The sequence below is a fragment of the Coregonus clupeaformis genome, chromosome 19 (assembly GCF_020615455.1).
Source record: "Coregonus clupeaformis isolate EN_2021a chromosome 19, ASM2061545v1, whole genome shotgun sequence".
Taxonomy (NCBI): Eukaryota; Metazoa; Chordata; class Actinopteri; order Salmoniformes; family Salmonidae; genus Coregonus; species Coregonus clupeaformis.
Genome location: NC_059210.1, coordinates 5,668,134 through 5,684,168, shown reverse-complemented (window position 1 = coordinate 5,684,168; position 16,035 = coordinate 5,668,134). Strand labels below are relative to the sequence as shown.

The 16,035-nt window shown below is 46.5% G+C and overlaps 1 protein-coding gene across 1 annotated transcript in view; it reads left to right on the top strand.

The window, feature by feature from the left end:
* The first annotated feature begins 11,263 nt into the window (after positions 1-11,263).
* The window catches only part of LOC121531739 (protein shisa-like-1a), a 51,041-nt gene continuing 46,269 nt past the window's right edge, over positions 11,264-16,035 (top strand). The window contains exon 1 of the mRNA XM_041837154.2: positions 11,264-11,544. The gene's annotated coding sequence lies outside the window, so the exon portion shown is untranslated. The remainder of the gene's footprint in view (positions 11,545-16,035) is intronic.

Genomic DNA, 16,035 nt, shown 5'->3' with positions numbered 1-16,035 from the left:
AATCGTGTCATCAATAGCCCACCTCACCGGACCAGCACGGTAACTCATAGGGAGAATAGGTTCTGGCTCCACGGGTCTTTCCGTGCGCTCGAACCCGTCGGGAAAGCGCGTCCGCCTTACTATTCTTGGACCCGGGGATATAAGAGACAGTGAATCGGAAACGGTTGAAGAATAACGACCACCTTGCCTGTCGGGAGTTCAGTCGTTTGGCACTGTGAAGATACTCCAGGTTGCGGTGGTCCGTGAGCACTTGGAACGGATGCTCTGCTCCCTCCAACCAATGTCTCCACTCCTCCAGTGCTAACTTCACCGCCAGTAATTCCCGATTACCCACGTCATAGTTCTGCTCGGCAGAATTCAGTTTCCTGGAAAAGAAAGCACAGGGTCGTGATTTAGGCGGCTCACCTTGGCATTGGGATAACACGGCTCCAACTCCAACCTCCGAAGCGTCCACTTCCACGATAAACGGTAAGGTAGGGTCCGGCTGACATAGAATAGGAGCGGTGGTAAAGCGTTGTTTCAACGTCTCAAACGCACGCACTGCCCCCTCCGTCCAGTTCAGACCGCAACCCTTGTAGCTGGTCATCGCCGACAGGGGCGCTGCGGTTGTGCTGAAATTACGCACGAACCAATCTATAGTAATTGGCAAACCCTAAGAACCTCTGGAGCTCCTTCACCGTCTTGGGTTGAGGCCAGTCTTGTACCGCTTGCACCTTGGATTCATCCAGTTTAACCCCGTCGGGAGTGAGTATGGCCCCAAGGAAGGAAATCGTAGTGACATGGAATTCACTCTTTTCTGCCTTCACGAACAGAGAATGTTGTAGGAGCCGATCCAGAACCTGTCGTACATGGGACACATGTTCACTCAGAGAGTTAGAATATATTAGGATGTCATCAATGTACACTATGACAAATCGATCAATCATGTCCCTGAAAATGTCATTCATGAACGCCTGGAATACTGAGGGCGCGTTGGTAAGTCCATAGGGCATGACACAATATTCGTAGTGTCCTCGATGTGTGATGAAGGCGGTCTTCCATTCATCCCCCCTCTCTAATACGCACCAGATTGTACGCACTCCTGAGGTCCAGTTTACTGTACATGGAGGCCTGTCCCACCTGTTCAAGGGCTGCTGGAATCAAAGGAAGAGGGTAACGATTTTTGATGGTAATATCGTTCAACCCTCGATAGTCTATACAAGGACGCATGTCCGCCATCCTTTTTCTTCACAAAGAAAAACTGGATGCGGCGGGAGACGTCGATGGGCGAATGGCTCCCTTGCTGTAGCGCCTCATCAATATACTGGCTCATCGCTTCTCGTTCCGGCTGTGACAACGGGTAGATTCTTCCACGAGGAGGTGTAGCTCCGGATAGCAGATCAATCCCGCAGTCCCAGGCCCGATGAGGTGGTAACACGGTAGCCCTCTCCTTGGAGAACACCTGCGCGTAATCCTGGTATTCTGTAGGGACCACAGTAGACACCGCACCCTGCGCATCCTCCACAGTAGACATTTTGCACGGTAAATTGAGGCACTCTGCCCTACATACCTCACTCCAAGCTGTGATATCGCCAGATTTCCAGGAGATGACCGGATCATGGAGGACGAGCCAGGGGTGGCCGAGAACTAGTGGCTCCCGTGGAGCGGAGATGACGAAAAAAAAAATGTTCTCCTGGTGTATGGAGCCCACTTGTAACTTGATTACCTCTGTACGGTGCGTAATGAACCCAGTGCCCATGGGCTCACCGTCTAGCGCGTTGACTCGCAGGGGAGGTTGAATTGGGATAAATTGAACTCCCAACTCCTCAGCAAGACCCATATCCAGAAAGCTGGCCGCCACTCCAGAACCAATAAGTCCTTCCAACCTGCGCACTTTCTCTCCGACAGATAAGGTAACTGGCACATACATTTGTTTCGATGTAATGTTCAAAACTTGATTCTCACTCACCGGTTTGGCAGTTCCGAGGCGATATCCTGGTGTACGGTTAGGTCGTACCGGACATTGACGAACGAAATGACCCGACTGACCACAATACAGGCATAGTCCATCTTGCCGACGTTGTTGTCTCACCGAACCTTGTAGAGGTGACCGTCCCAGTTGCATAGGTTCCTCCTCAGATTCTCTCCTCCGCTCTGTCGATTGCATAGGACCATTGATCGAGGACTCCCGGACTGTGGATGCCTTGTGTTGCACTATAAGATTATCAATAGAGATGGCTATTTTGATAAACTCATGTAGCGCAGTGATATCTCCTCGACAAGCCAACTCAGTCTGTACGTCTTTGCGCAGCCCTCTTCGGAAAACAGTGAGCAAAGCAGTCTCGCTCCATCCGCTACCGGCTGCTATAGTACGGAACTCTAAAGCGTAGTCGGCTACTGTGCGACGGCCCTGCTGAAGTTCGCATAGTTGGTCTCCCACACTACGCCCAGATACTGGGTGGTCGAACACCTCTTGAAACAGTCTCTTGAACTGAACTTCCGCATTCAACTCGGGGACCTCAGCTGCCCAAAGCGCAGTAGCCCAATCCAGAGCTCTTCCCGTTAGCAGAGAAATCATGAAATCCACCCTGCTACGGTCATCGGAAAACATAGTACGATTATACGACATATACAGGGACGTCTGGAGTAGAAACCCCTGACATTTGCCAGGTTCCCCGTCGTACCTTGTAGGTAGAGAAATCGGAGGTGCATGACGAGGACTGACCGTGCTCGGGGTGGTGCCTTCAGCCGCACCAGCGTTGAGTAGCTGTAGGAGTTCATCCATCCGTTTCTCCTGTATCTCCCATCGCCTCTGTAATTCCGCTGGATCCATGGTATGGGCGAGGTATTCTGTAATGAATACTCGGACAGAGTGGTAAGATCCAATCGCAGAATAGCGATGCTTTATTAGAGTACAGACAAGGGAATAGCTTAATCGTGGTCGGGCGGGCTGGGGTCAAAACCGGGCCAGGCATAGACAGGCAGAGGTACCAATGGAGCGGGCTTAGTCGTAGTCGGGGGCACAGGCACAGGATCAGAGAACGGTAATCACTGGGGTAGATAAGCAGAGGATTAAGCAATTTGGGGAGTCAAACAACAAGGCACAGGTCGGATACACGGGTAATCAAAAACAACAAACTCTCTCTCTCTCTCTCGGAACAAAACGCTTAGCAAGTCACAAAGGAACAATACCTCGCGCCGACTGAGCTTCTGAGCACACCTTAAATCCTACACTAATTACTGCCAGGTTTGCTCAGAACTCAGGTGAACCAGATCGAGTCTGATGACTCCCCCTCTCTGTAGATCGGGGAAGTGTCAGACTCTGTCTAGACCCTGCCAACCCCCGATCCCTTACAGAATATAAACTAAACGTATTTGCCGATGATCTCCTGATATACTTGACCAAAATAGAAAACTTGATGCCCGTGGAGAAAACTGCAATAAAATAAAAATATTAACTGATGATCTACAGCAATCCTTTAAGTGGACCACAAAAAAATATAAAATACTTAGGATGCTTAATGAGTGACAAAAACCAACAACTATACTGTATAAAGATAACTTTATTCCATTACTTAACAATATGAAAGCAGATCTATTTAAATTGAATAATCTTCCCATAAATCTTACAGGTAGAATAAACCTCTTCAGAATGGCATGGCTCCTAAAGTTTTTATATTTATTCTCAGTAATACCAATTACCCCACCGAAGACATTATTTAAAAAGTATACTCAGCCATAACAGACTTTATACTGTTTGGGCAAATAAAACTCATAGAATAAAAATGAATATTTTACACCTCCCTAAGTCTGAGGGTGGTTTTAACTTCCCAGACTTGGAATTGTGTCAACTCGCCACCCAAGGCTTTTACTTGAGACATATTGGTAGATGCACTAAATAGGAACAATGGGTAATTATTAAAGATGCACATGCTCACCCCCAGTTTCTATTTTCAAAGGATAAAGCTAAGAACATGAACAACTTAATAGTTAAGAACATTATAACAATATCAAATAAAATTAAACGGTTTCTACAAGAACCAATATCACAACACTATGGAATAATCCTTGGATAGCTTTTCAGAAAGCACCGATAAACTGGTCCACATGGAAAACTAAAGGCATAGAAACCGTAAATGACTTGGTAATGGGAAATACATGATAGAATTAAAAAGCAATTTTGGACTGACCAATGTAGATATTTTCATATACATGCAACATGCACATTTCATATCACGAAATGTAGAGTTTAAGTCTTTTGGACATCAGAGTAATCTTGAGGGAATCCTATTTGATTCAGAAAAGGATATTCATATGATAGGTAAGATATACAAAACCTTGCAGAGAGACTGTCCAACTGACAATCTCTTCGAAAAAAATTTAAACTATTGGAAGAAATACTTAAAAATAACTGATATTGGCACAAGATAAAGGGAATGTTGGAGCATAACTAACACAATTGCAGTTAGTGAAAATGTACATTTAATCCAGTATAAACTAATGTATAGAATGTATTATACAAGAGCACAACGACAGAGTCATGTCTTAAGTTTAAAATAACAATGACTCAATAATCCATGCCTTCTGGGAATGCTATAAAGTCCAAAAGTTATGGGCGGAGTTGGAAAGTTGGCTGTCAGAAGTATTACAATGTACATTTATTTTTAATCCATCTGTCTGCATGTTTCAAGACATGTCATATGAGGGTGCAGTGAGATACCTGATGGGTTGGACGATACTCTTCTCGTCAATTATCTTGAAAAAATATATACTTAAAAACTGTAAATCAACCAATCCTCCATTGTTAAGACAATGGAAATATCATATGCTTCGTTATCTAAATATTGAAACAGCATTGACGACGGAGAGGAACAAAATGGCGCAATTTGAGGACATGTGGCAGAGAGTAGTGCAGGTACTGGAGATAAGGGTGAGAACAAGTGGGTCTGGGCAGGTGTGATGTCGATGAGGTTTGTGTGCGTCTGTATGTTGTATTTTGTATGTGCATGTTTTGTATTGTTTAAAAATAAATAAAAATAAAACTTGCAAGAAAAGGAAAGCATGATCTGTCTGGAGCCTTTTTCTTCCTCACAAATATCTTAATTTATTTGCCAGAATATGTTACATTTTCATCCCATAACTATTGAAGGTAGTGTGATGTTACAGCTATCTTTAGACATATATCGAATACCCACCACTGAGGTATATAATTATAACCCACCCAAACTAGGCCTATCTGAAATATGAGAATGATAAATGAAATCACCAGGTAGCCTAATAGTATTGTTCTGGCAAAGATGTGTCTGTAGTAGATTGCTAAACTTTATATGGATAATATGTTTTTGCTAGCCAAAACCTGAGAAAATTAAACAAGTGCTTTCAGGTCACTAATCTGGATATGTGCACCTGGCTGACTGGTCATTGGTCAACAGTCAAGACGTGCAACTTTTTGGTTCTGAAGCATAGATTAGGCATAAATGTTTTTAAAATAAGAATTTGGTGCAATGCCGTATGCCTTTGTTAGTTATCAGATCGAATAAGCAAAGGTTTAAATAAGAAATCCAAATGGTACATTATATGTAGCCTATTAGAATATCTACCCGCGACGCCCCCAAAACCTTCTCACTGGCTAGCTCATCCGACCTGTGTTGATAGACACTTTGCTGGTCCAATCAGAGGGCCAAGTGTGTGTTTCACTTGCTAGTCTGTTGCACTTTTTTTTTCAAGAGTGATGCTGGCATGCTGTCTCTGGCTGCTTGGAGATCTGTACCACTTTTGTGCATTGCCTTTGTTATGCTAACTAGGCCTGCTTTATGGCTATACTTGCTACTTTTGTTAGCTTTATATTGTTATTTGCTTGCCATGCTATGTAACCATTGATAAAGTAGCCTCCTAAACAGTAGCTTTGGCCTACCATGCCACATGCTATTGCATCCCCTTTCTGCTGCTATATTTATGCATAGCTTTACCCATTTATATGCTTTTTACGTTTGCATTTTGTCACTGATTATTGCCATTAACAGCCGATTAATTATGTATGTTCATTGCTGTTATTGTCCGTTATTATTTCTACCTTTCTGTCTCCTTTTAGATTAACTATAGTCCACACAAAGCCAACAAAGTCTCAATTCAAGACAAAAGTCATATCAACAACTGTCACTCATTCCCTGCCATGTATCATCTCCATTTCCTGAATCTATAAAGACTCTTAAACTGAACTGCATCTCTGCCTCCACCTGCTATTTAACTGGAGTCCCACAGTAGTTGGGCATCACCATAACCCTCACCTAAACCTCAATCCGTTACAATCTTGTGACTGAATAATATTGTGTGACAGGCTAGGAACCAAGCCTGGAAGGTCTGGAAGGTCTTTTGGTTGTGATTGTGTGTATAGGCTGTACAGGCTGTACGGCATCGTTTCTGTTGGTTTATTTCTGTGAGCAACCATTTTGTGACCATGCTGTCTATGAAAAAAACAAATGTATGCACTCACTAACTGTAAGTCGCTCTGGATAAGAGCGTCTGCTAAATGACTAAAATGTCAAATGTCAAATGTAAAGAAATGTTTGGGGTGTGGTCGATTGTTCTCAATGGTATGTGTTGAGTTTGACCAACATTGAGTTTATTTATGTGTGACAATATTCAAGATGTTCATTATGTAATGTATTATGCACTGCATAAATGTGCTTTTGTTTTCAGTTCGTTAGTTTGCTTTGTTTGGAGAGCCTTTGCTGGTTTGAGGTCCAGGCAGTTTATTGGCAGCGCCCTCCAATAAGGTGACTGTCTTTAAGTCTTTTAAATAAATTAATTTGTATTTCTAAAATCTTGTTTATGTAAATGCAGTGGTTAACCATTTATTTTCTACCATCAGAACAACAGTATTGTTTGTCACTGTTTTGGTCATCTTGTGAACTTGGTCAGCTGAATCTGTGAAAGCATTGTTGTATTTCAGAAAGCTATCTAGTGCAAGTAAGAAGTAATTTTGGTGTACTCTTGTTAATGTGTGTTATTTAGCTGTCAAACAAGCAAACCTAATCCTCTAAGCTTTAATAAACGTAGCTTGTTCTTTATATCTGCCTCTGTACTGTTTCCCTTTAATGGGCCTAGAACCTGTCTAATGTTCAGAATATGCAGTGTTTGGTTTTCGCCAGACATAATGGGACCCATCTCATCCAAAAAGTTGACTCAAGTTTGCCAAAAAGCACCTGGAAGCACCTGGATGATCATCAAGACTCTTGGAATAATGTTCTATGGACAGATGAGTCAAGTATAACTTTTTGGACGACATGGGACCCACTGCATTCCACAGTAAGAATCTTATAACAACGGTCAAGCATGATGGTGGTAGTGTGATGGTTTGGGGATGCTTTGCTGCCTCAGGACCTGGAAGACTTGCCTTAATAGAAGGAACCATGAATTCTGCCTGTATCAGAGAATTCTACAGGAGAATGTCATGCCATCCATCTGTGAGCTGAAGCTGGAGTGCAGCTTGGTCATGCACCAAGACGATCCAAAACACACAATCAAGTCTACATGAAAATGTCTAGAAAGCAACAAATCTGAAGTTTTGGAATGGCCTAGTCAAAGTCCAGACCTAATCTCAATTGAGATGTTGTGGCAGGACTTGAAATGAGCAGTTCATGCTTGAAAACCCACAAATGTCACTGAGTTAAAGCAGTTCTGCATGGAAGAGTGGGCCAAAATTCCTCCACAGCGACGTGAGAGACTGATCAACAACTACAGGAAGCATTTGGTTGGAGTTATTGCATCTAAAGGTGGCACAACCAGTTATTGAGTGTAAGGGGGCAATTACTTTTTCACACAGGGGCAGTGGGTGTTGCACAACTTTATTTATGAAATAAATTAAATAAGTATGTCATTGTTGTGTTATTTGTTCACTCAGGTTCTCTTTATCTAATATTAGGTTTTGATTGAAGATAGGGCTGTGGTGGTCATGACATTTTGTCAGTCGGTGATTGTCAAGCAAATAACTGCCGGTCTCACGGTAATTGACCGTTAATTAACATAAACACATTTAGCATCTTCTGGCTTCCACACTGAAGCAGACTTTTAGAACATCTACATTTAAAAAAGTCAAATAAATCCATGTAATATAGCCTACACCATCACAATAAATCCATTATTTATTTTAGACAGGTCTAAATAAACATGATATGAAGAAAATGTAGTCTATTTAAGAAGCACAGAATAGCATACTCTGAGCTGTCCTTATGTTAGGCCCTGATCTGGCTATGCCATATGGCTGTGGGCTACACTAGTTCATTTAGCAGACAAGATTTGCTTAGAATTCCATGGCATTATTTTATATTATCCCTTCTCCCAGCTGCATGCCGAAGCACCTCTCAATCACATGGATCTCAGTCACGTGATCGGGTCTTTCTCACAGGCTACAAGTGAAGACCGACACATCTGGGACGCAACTGCACATTTCCTTCCGAGGCGCATCTTGAAGATATTGGAAGAACTGTCCACATTTACTTTTCGTCCACCAACAAGATGAGTAGGCCTTACGAACAGCAAAAGCACTACATCTACTATCCCCCATAGTACAAAAGTTGACCTATTCTATTCTGTGCGAGAAACAATATTCCAAACATAGTCTGGGACAGTTGTGGAATGCGATAGATCCCAAATTAATACAACCACTAGCATCAAGAAAACTGTTTTAAGCAATGAGCCTAACGCAACAGATGAGAACGTTTAGCTTAAAATGTTCAGAAAGTATTAGGCTATTTCTTCACATTATAAGCGCAGCAATGCACACATGGCAGTAAGCTATAAGCGCGTATGTTCCATTAGCAGGAAAACACCATTCTCAAAAGTGACCACAAATGCGATTATGCATGTAATGCTTTTATTATAAAGGTGCATTTTTATGGTGGAAATGATCTTCCCCAAACTTCAAACTGCATGCCAGTTTGGCTCTACACCCGTTGTAAAGCGAATTAATGTGCTTAATTTTAAGAAGTTATTTGACCACTTTAGTTGGGATACAAACCTTATCAAAACATATAGGCCTATGGGCTAGGCTACATGATGTGTGCGATTATGATTTGAAAAAGTCACACAAAAAAAGCATGTCTGTTTGCCTTAAGCTGGGCATCATTCACAAGTGATAATATGTAATTCACAAGTGATAGGCTAATAGTCACACATCACACTATTCTTGATTTAATCTTGTCTTTACATATACTAAATAATATTTATATAATAATACAAACAGGGGCAGCGAAAAAATAAAATACATGTCATCTATGCACTTAAATAGCGAATGGAGGACGCTTTTCCGTGGTTCATTTTCATGCCAGCCAGGTAGGCTATACTCCTGTTTTAAAGAGAAGCAATGTTCTTAATATTAGGAAAGTTGAGAAATAAATATAGTAGGCCTAGCCTATAGAAAGCTGATGGGATCCTCCACTTTTTAATAGAAGCCATCACTCTGTTTTTTCACGCAATCGCATTGCCTATAGAAATGTTGCACAACATCAACACATGGGCTCTCATGAAGTGTTTGATTAGATTTTCGATTACATTTGCATTGATGTCAAAGTGATTAGAGGGACAACAGAGTGCGGAGTACCAGGCAGTTAGCAAGTTTGGTAGGCTACTAATGACCATCATCAGCATCAGAGCTTGGAGAAGACTAATTACCGTGACTAAACGGTCACGTGGAATTTGACTGCCATCATGACTCGTGACCGCCTGTGTGGCAGTAATACGGTCACCATAACAGCCCTAGTTGAAGATCTGATAACATTCAGTATTAAAAATATGCAAAAGTAGAGAAAATTAGAAAGGGGGCAAATACTTTTTCACAGCACTGTATCACGTAGCACGACTGTTTCTGCACTCTTTTTTTGGCTTAATGTTGCAGGGTTCAGACAGTGTAGTTGTGCTCACTCTTAGGTGGCACAAATACTTCTCAGCAATGAAAATTGCCACTCTACAAAGGACAAGCACTGGAACAATAAGGGTGAAAAGACCGGTCATGACCGATGAGAAATACTTTATTGCTCATGGCTGAGTAACAATACACCCCTCCAGTATTTCCTGTTGGCTGGACAGCATACCGTACAGTACAGTAGCCTCCATTCCTCGAGTCAGCCAAAGGGTCTGGTCTTTCCTCTCGCCTCTCGCCTCTCTCTGACTGATACTTATTACATTTTTTGTAACCCTCTGATGCACATTTTCAAGTCTACTGGAGCATCAACAGCAACCAAGACAGGACAATACCCATGATCCTCGCTGGCTCCATGGGAGCGTTTCATCTATCTCTCAGCGTGCCGGTGCCGGTGCCACCCACACGCCAAACCGTTATGCACACATCAAGACGACAGCAACGCCATATGTTCCCATCTTTTCCTTTTTCCATTTGAAAAGGTCCCCTTTCACTTCATCTTCAGGTGCTGTGTGTGTGGCATAGGGGGAATTATGACACTTTATCAACGGACTGTATATTTACAAGCATGCCTGTTGGGTGCCATCTAAAGCACCTTCCACTGATATGATTGGCAGGGGTATTTCTGTGCATTCTGTAACATGGTGCTGAGCTTTACATTAGTAACTCTCCTGGGGAGAGATTCACTTAGCGCCCCTGTTACTGTTAAAGGGCACACGCGTCACATCATAAATCAGAGACCTGTAGGAGAAATGACAGAGTGCTATTTACATTTACAAGAGATGTTAAAGAGGAAGAGATGTTAAAGAGGAAGATATGTTAAAGAGGAAGATATGTTAAAGAGGAAGAGATGTTAAAGAGGAAGATATGTTAAAGAGGAAGAGATGTTAAAGAGGAAGATATGTTAAAGAGGAAGAGATGTTGAAGGGGAAGAGATGTTAAAGAGGAAGATGTTAAAGAGGAAGATATGTTAAAGAGAAAGAGATGTTAAAGGGGACGAGATGTTAAAGAGGAAGATATGTTAAAGAGGAAGATATGTTAAAGGGGAAGAGATGTTAAAGAGGAAGAGATGTTAAAGAGGAAGAGATGTTAAAGAGGAAGAGAAGGAGAAGGTCATATTCACACAAGGGGATCTTCAGTTACTGACCAGAAGTCTTTCCCCCGGAGAGCAGAGAATCCCTTGTTAGTGTAACAGCAGCTGATCCTGTGGCTTCTTCTTCAGACAACATCTGAGGAATGCACACATAGCACACACACTGAAACACACAGAAACACACACACAAACACTAGGAAACACACACACACTAGTGCATACTCTAGTGCGTGCACGCTAGCTACCCTCCTCTCTCTCTCACTCTTCACTCACTTCAATTCTCTGGCTCTCTCCTTCTCTCTCTCACTCACAATCTCGCTGAGCCCTAACCGTTTGGATACAGTGCAGAGGACTTGGGGAGAGTGCTCTTTTCTTCTTCTGCGTTTCCTTCCCTCCTCTCTCCCTCATGAGCTGTTGATTTAGATCAATTCATTGGGATGAGGATGTGTTTGTGTTAAGCTGCAACTAAGAAAGACTGAACAAGGAGCAACAGGGGAGTAATTGACTGAACGGAAAAACGGGAGAGACCCCCTCCTTTACAGGCTTAACAAAGGTAAGTAGAGAACGCTGGTCTTAATCACTAGGAGTTCCCTCTTTCTTTCTCTCTTGTTGCTCTGTATGGACTTGTTTTTGTGGACCTTAACAAGGCATTTCAACGTTTGTATTTAAGTCCTTACATTGTCCTTTTCATAGACCTTCAGGAGGACACAGACAGAGGTGTAACTTGTATGGTTTTGTGTGATACAGTAGATTACAGGGATGAAGCCAACCAATACAATGGTTTCATATCATTGAGGAATGCCTGCCTCTTTTGTTGGGAGGAATGAAGTTTCACTCTGGGTTGGGTACACGGTGTGCTCTCTGTTTCTCTCTCATTCTCTGATATCCAGGTGGAGTGTTTTCTCTACCATTGTAGCAGAGTAAGCTCAGTGTGAGAGAGGCGAGGGCGGCTAGCTAGCTCTGTGTCTCTCAGCTCTCCCTTTAAATGTGAGGCAATTAAGGCGGATTGGCAGTGGCTGTTGGTGGGTAACTTGGAAACAGGCGCGTGGGGGTGCTTGGAGGCACATGAGAGGATTTAGAGAGGAGAGGGAGAATCCATTTGTACATCACATAAAGCCGTCTTCTCACTGACTAATGATTAGAATTCACACTCTTGTGTGTGGCGAAATGACTTAAAAAGCTTATGGGCTTCCGTTGCCAGTTTTTGTTGGAGTTATTAAACGTGGCCAGAGGCATCTTGTGCGGGTCTGCGTGTGTATGTGTGTGTGCTGGTGTCTGCGTATGTCGGTGACACAGTGTCCCTTTGGAGTGTTTTAAGGTAATGAGTCCATTAGGGCTAATGCACATCAACACACAGTGCTGAGCCTTCACTTCGAATGACCGCAAAGTAGGAAATTATTCAGGCAGGTCACTGAGAGCATGTAGCATATTCTCTCTCATAGCAATGCATTTGAGGAATGAATTTCAGCGTGCTTACAGAGTGGCTTTACACTGCAGCTTGCCTGTGGGTCCTTCTCTGAGAAAACTGTTCTCTGACATAGGGAAAGTGATTGTCACGCCCTGGCTCTGGGGACTCTTAAATGTTGAGCCAGGGTGTGGACGTGTTATGTTTAGTTGTCTATGGGTGTTCTAGTTCACATATTTCTATGTTGGCCAGGGTGGTTCCCAATCAGAGGCAGCTGTTGCTTGGTGTCTCTGATTGGGAACCATACTTAGGCAGCCTGTTGGCACTTTTGTTTTGTGGGATCTTGTTCTGTATAGGTTTGTGTTGGTGAACCTTTAGACTTCACGTATCGTTTTGTTGTTTTGTTATTGTGTAAAGTACTCATTAAAAGATGTACGCCTATCACGCTGCGCCTTGGTCCGGTTCCTATAACGATCGTGACAGAAGATCCCACCAGAATAGGACCAAGCAGCGTGTGCAGGAGCAAACGCCGGGTATGGAACAGGAGGTTACTCTGGTAGATGTCCTCCTCGGTTGGGGGAGAATCACAGAGGAGGAGGCCGTCCGCTACCGGAGGGCGATGAGGGAGGATGCCCAGGCAGGAGAGGAGAAGCGGCGCCAACCGGGTCGTCGTCGGACAGGCGAGAGGCAACCCCAATAATTTTTTTTGGGGGGGGCACACGGCATGGACGACGGGGATGCTGGAGGCAGCTACAGGACGTATCGGCGGATTAGGAGAGGAGGCCACCAGGTTTGGGGGGCTGGAAGGGAGGTTGGCGGAGCCTAGAGGTAGAACAGAGCCAACTCCCCGTACTCAGGCTAGGCAGCGTGAGACTGGGCAGGTTCCGAGTTATGCGGAGCTGCGTACTGTGCCGCGAGTGGTCCGGCACAGTCCTGTACGTCCTGTGCTAGCACCACGCACGTGTCGTGCTAAGGTGGGCATGCAGCCAGGATGGAGTGTGCCGGCTCAACGCTCGTGGCCTCCAGTACCCCTCCTCGGTCCCGGATATCCTGCGCCAGTGCCACGTGATGTAGTGCCAGTACGAGTGCACAGCCCTGTACGTCCTGTGCTGATGCCTCACACAGAGTGTGTAGAAATAGGCATTCAGCCAGGACGGGTTGTGTCAGCTCTTCGCTCCAGACCTCCAGTCCGTCTCCACAGCCCGGTCCGGCCCGTTCCTGCTCCCCGCTCCAGACCTCCAGTCCGTCTCCACAGCCCGGTCCGGCCCGTTCCTGCTCCCCGCACCAAGCCAGTGGTGCGCGTCGTCAGCCCGGTCCGGCCCGTTCCTGCTCCCTGCACCAAGCCAGTGGTGCGCGTCGTCAGCCCCGTCCGGCCTGTTCCTGCTCCCCGCACCAAGCCAGTGGTGCGCGTCGTCAGCCCGGTCCGGCCCGTTCCTGCACCCCGCACCAAGCCAGTGGTGCGCGTCGTCAGCCCGGTCCGGCCCGTTCCTGCACCCCGCACCAAGCCAGTGGTGCGCGTCGCCAGCCCGGTCCGGCCTGTTCCTGCTCCCCGCACCAAGCCAGTGGTGCGCTTCGTCAGCCCGGTCCGGCGTGTTCCTACTCCCCGCACCAAGCCAGTGGTGCGCGTCGTCAGCCCGGTCCGGCCCGTTCCTGCTCCCCGCACCAAGCCAGTGGTGCGCGTCGTCAGCCCCGTCCGGCCTGTTCCTGCTCCCCGCACCAAGCCAGTGGTGCGCGTCGTCAGCCCGGTCCGGCCCGTTCCTGCACCCCGCACCAAGCCAGTGGTGCGTGCCGCCAGCCCGGTCCGGCCTGTTCCTGCTCCCCGCACCAAGCCAGTGGTGCGCGTCGCCAGCCCGGTCCGGCCTGTTCCTGCTCCCCGCACCAAGCCAGTGGTGCGCGTCGCCAGCCCGGTCCGGCCTGTTCCTGCTTCCCGCACCAAGCCAGTGGTGCGCTTCGTCAGCCCGGTCCGGCGTGTTCCTACTCCCCACACCAAGCCAGTGGTGCGCGTCGTCAGCCCGGTCCGGCCCGTTCCTGCTCCCCGCACCAAGCCAGTGGTGCGCGTCGCCAGCCCGGTCCGGCCTGTTCCTGCTCCCCGCACCAAGACAGTGGTGCGCTTCGTCAGCCCGGTCCGGCCTGTTCCTGCTCCCCGCACCAAGCCAGTGGTGCGCGTCATCAGCCCGGTCCGGCCCGTTCCTGCTCCCCGCACCAAGCCAGTGGTGCGCGTCGTCAGCCCGGTCCGGCCCGTTCCTGCTCCCTGCACCAAGCCAGTGGTGCGCGTCGTCAGCCCCTTCCGGCCTGTTCCTGCTCCCCGCACCAAGCCAGTGGTGCGCGTCGTCAGCCCGGTCCGGTCCATTCCTGCTCCCTGCACCAAGCCAGTGGTGCGCGTCGTCAGCCCGGTCCGGCCTGTTCCTGCTCCCCGCACCAAGCCAGTGGTGCGCGTCGTCAGCCCGGTCCGGCCTGTTCCTGCTCCCCGCACCAAGCCAGTGGTGCGCGTCGTCAGCCTGGTCCGGCCCGTTCCTGCTCCCCGCACTAAGCCTGTGGTGCGCGTCGCCAGCCCGGTCCGGCCTGTTCCTGCTCCCCGCACCAAGCCAGTGGTGCGCGTCGTCAGTCCGGCACAGCCCGTGCCTGTTCCACACCGGAGCCTGAGCAATCCGATCCACCGGTGTCCAGTCCAGCTCCGGCCAGCGGGGCCAGACCAGACCAGGGGCGCTACGGGGGGGGTAGCGAGAGAGTGGTGGTCACGCCCGGAGCCGGATCCGCCTCCGAGGCGGAATGCCCACCCGGCCCCTCCCCTGTTGTGTTTGGTTGGCGCGGTCGCAGTCCGCGCCTTTGGGGGGGGGGGGTACTGTCACGCCCTGGCTCTGGGGACTCTTAAATGTTGAGCCAGGGTGTGGACTTGTTATGTTTAGTTGTCTATGGGTGTTCTAGTTCACGTATTTCTATGTTGGCCAGGGTGGTTCCCAATCAGAGGCAGCTGTTGCTTGTTGTCTTTGATTGGGAACCATACTTAGGCAGCCTGTTGGCACTTTTGTTTTGTGGGATCTTGTTCTGTATAGGTTTGTGTTGGTGAACCTTTAGACTTCACGTATCGTTTTGTTATTGTGTAAAGTACTCATTAAAAGATATACGCCTATCACGCTGCGCCTTGGTCCGGTTCCTATAACGATCGTGACAGTGATTAAATTAACAGGTCTGTGTTATTATGAATTTACTCATTTTGTTTAAACAAGAGACATGATTTACAGGATCACACACCCTCAGTTGGAACACGGGACAGTATTTCTTAGGGTAAACACATGGGTGGAGGTGCAACAGCACAGTCATTCTAGACTCCTAGCGTGCATAGTTTCTGCTCTCTTAATGTCAGCACACCTTTCCCACCATGTGTACGTACATACATACAGTACACGTTTTTGACCGCTAATGGCAGTCATCTCCATGTGATTAAACCAATTCTGACCATTAGCCATTATCTCCACAACTAGAGTACTGTATGTCACATTGTCACTCTGTCAGGCACACACTGTTATACACCTCTGTTAGCCTCATTGAAGGTACAAAACTGGCATTGTTCAACCTAAACATGTGATGACAATAAAATAGGACAGATGAACAGGAATAACATTTACTCTAAAAAATATA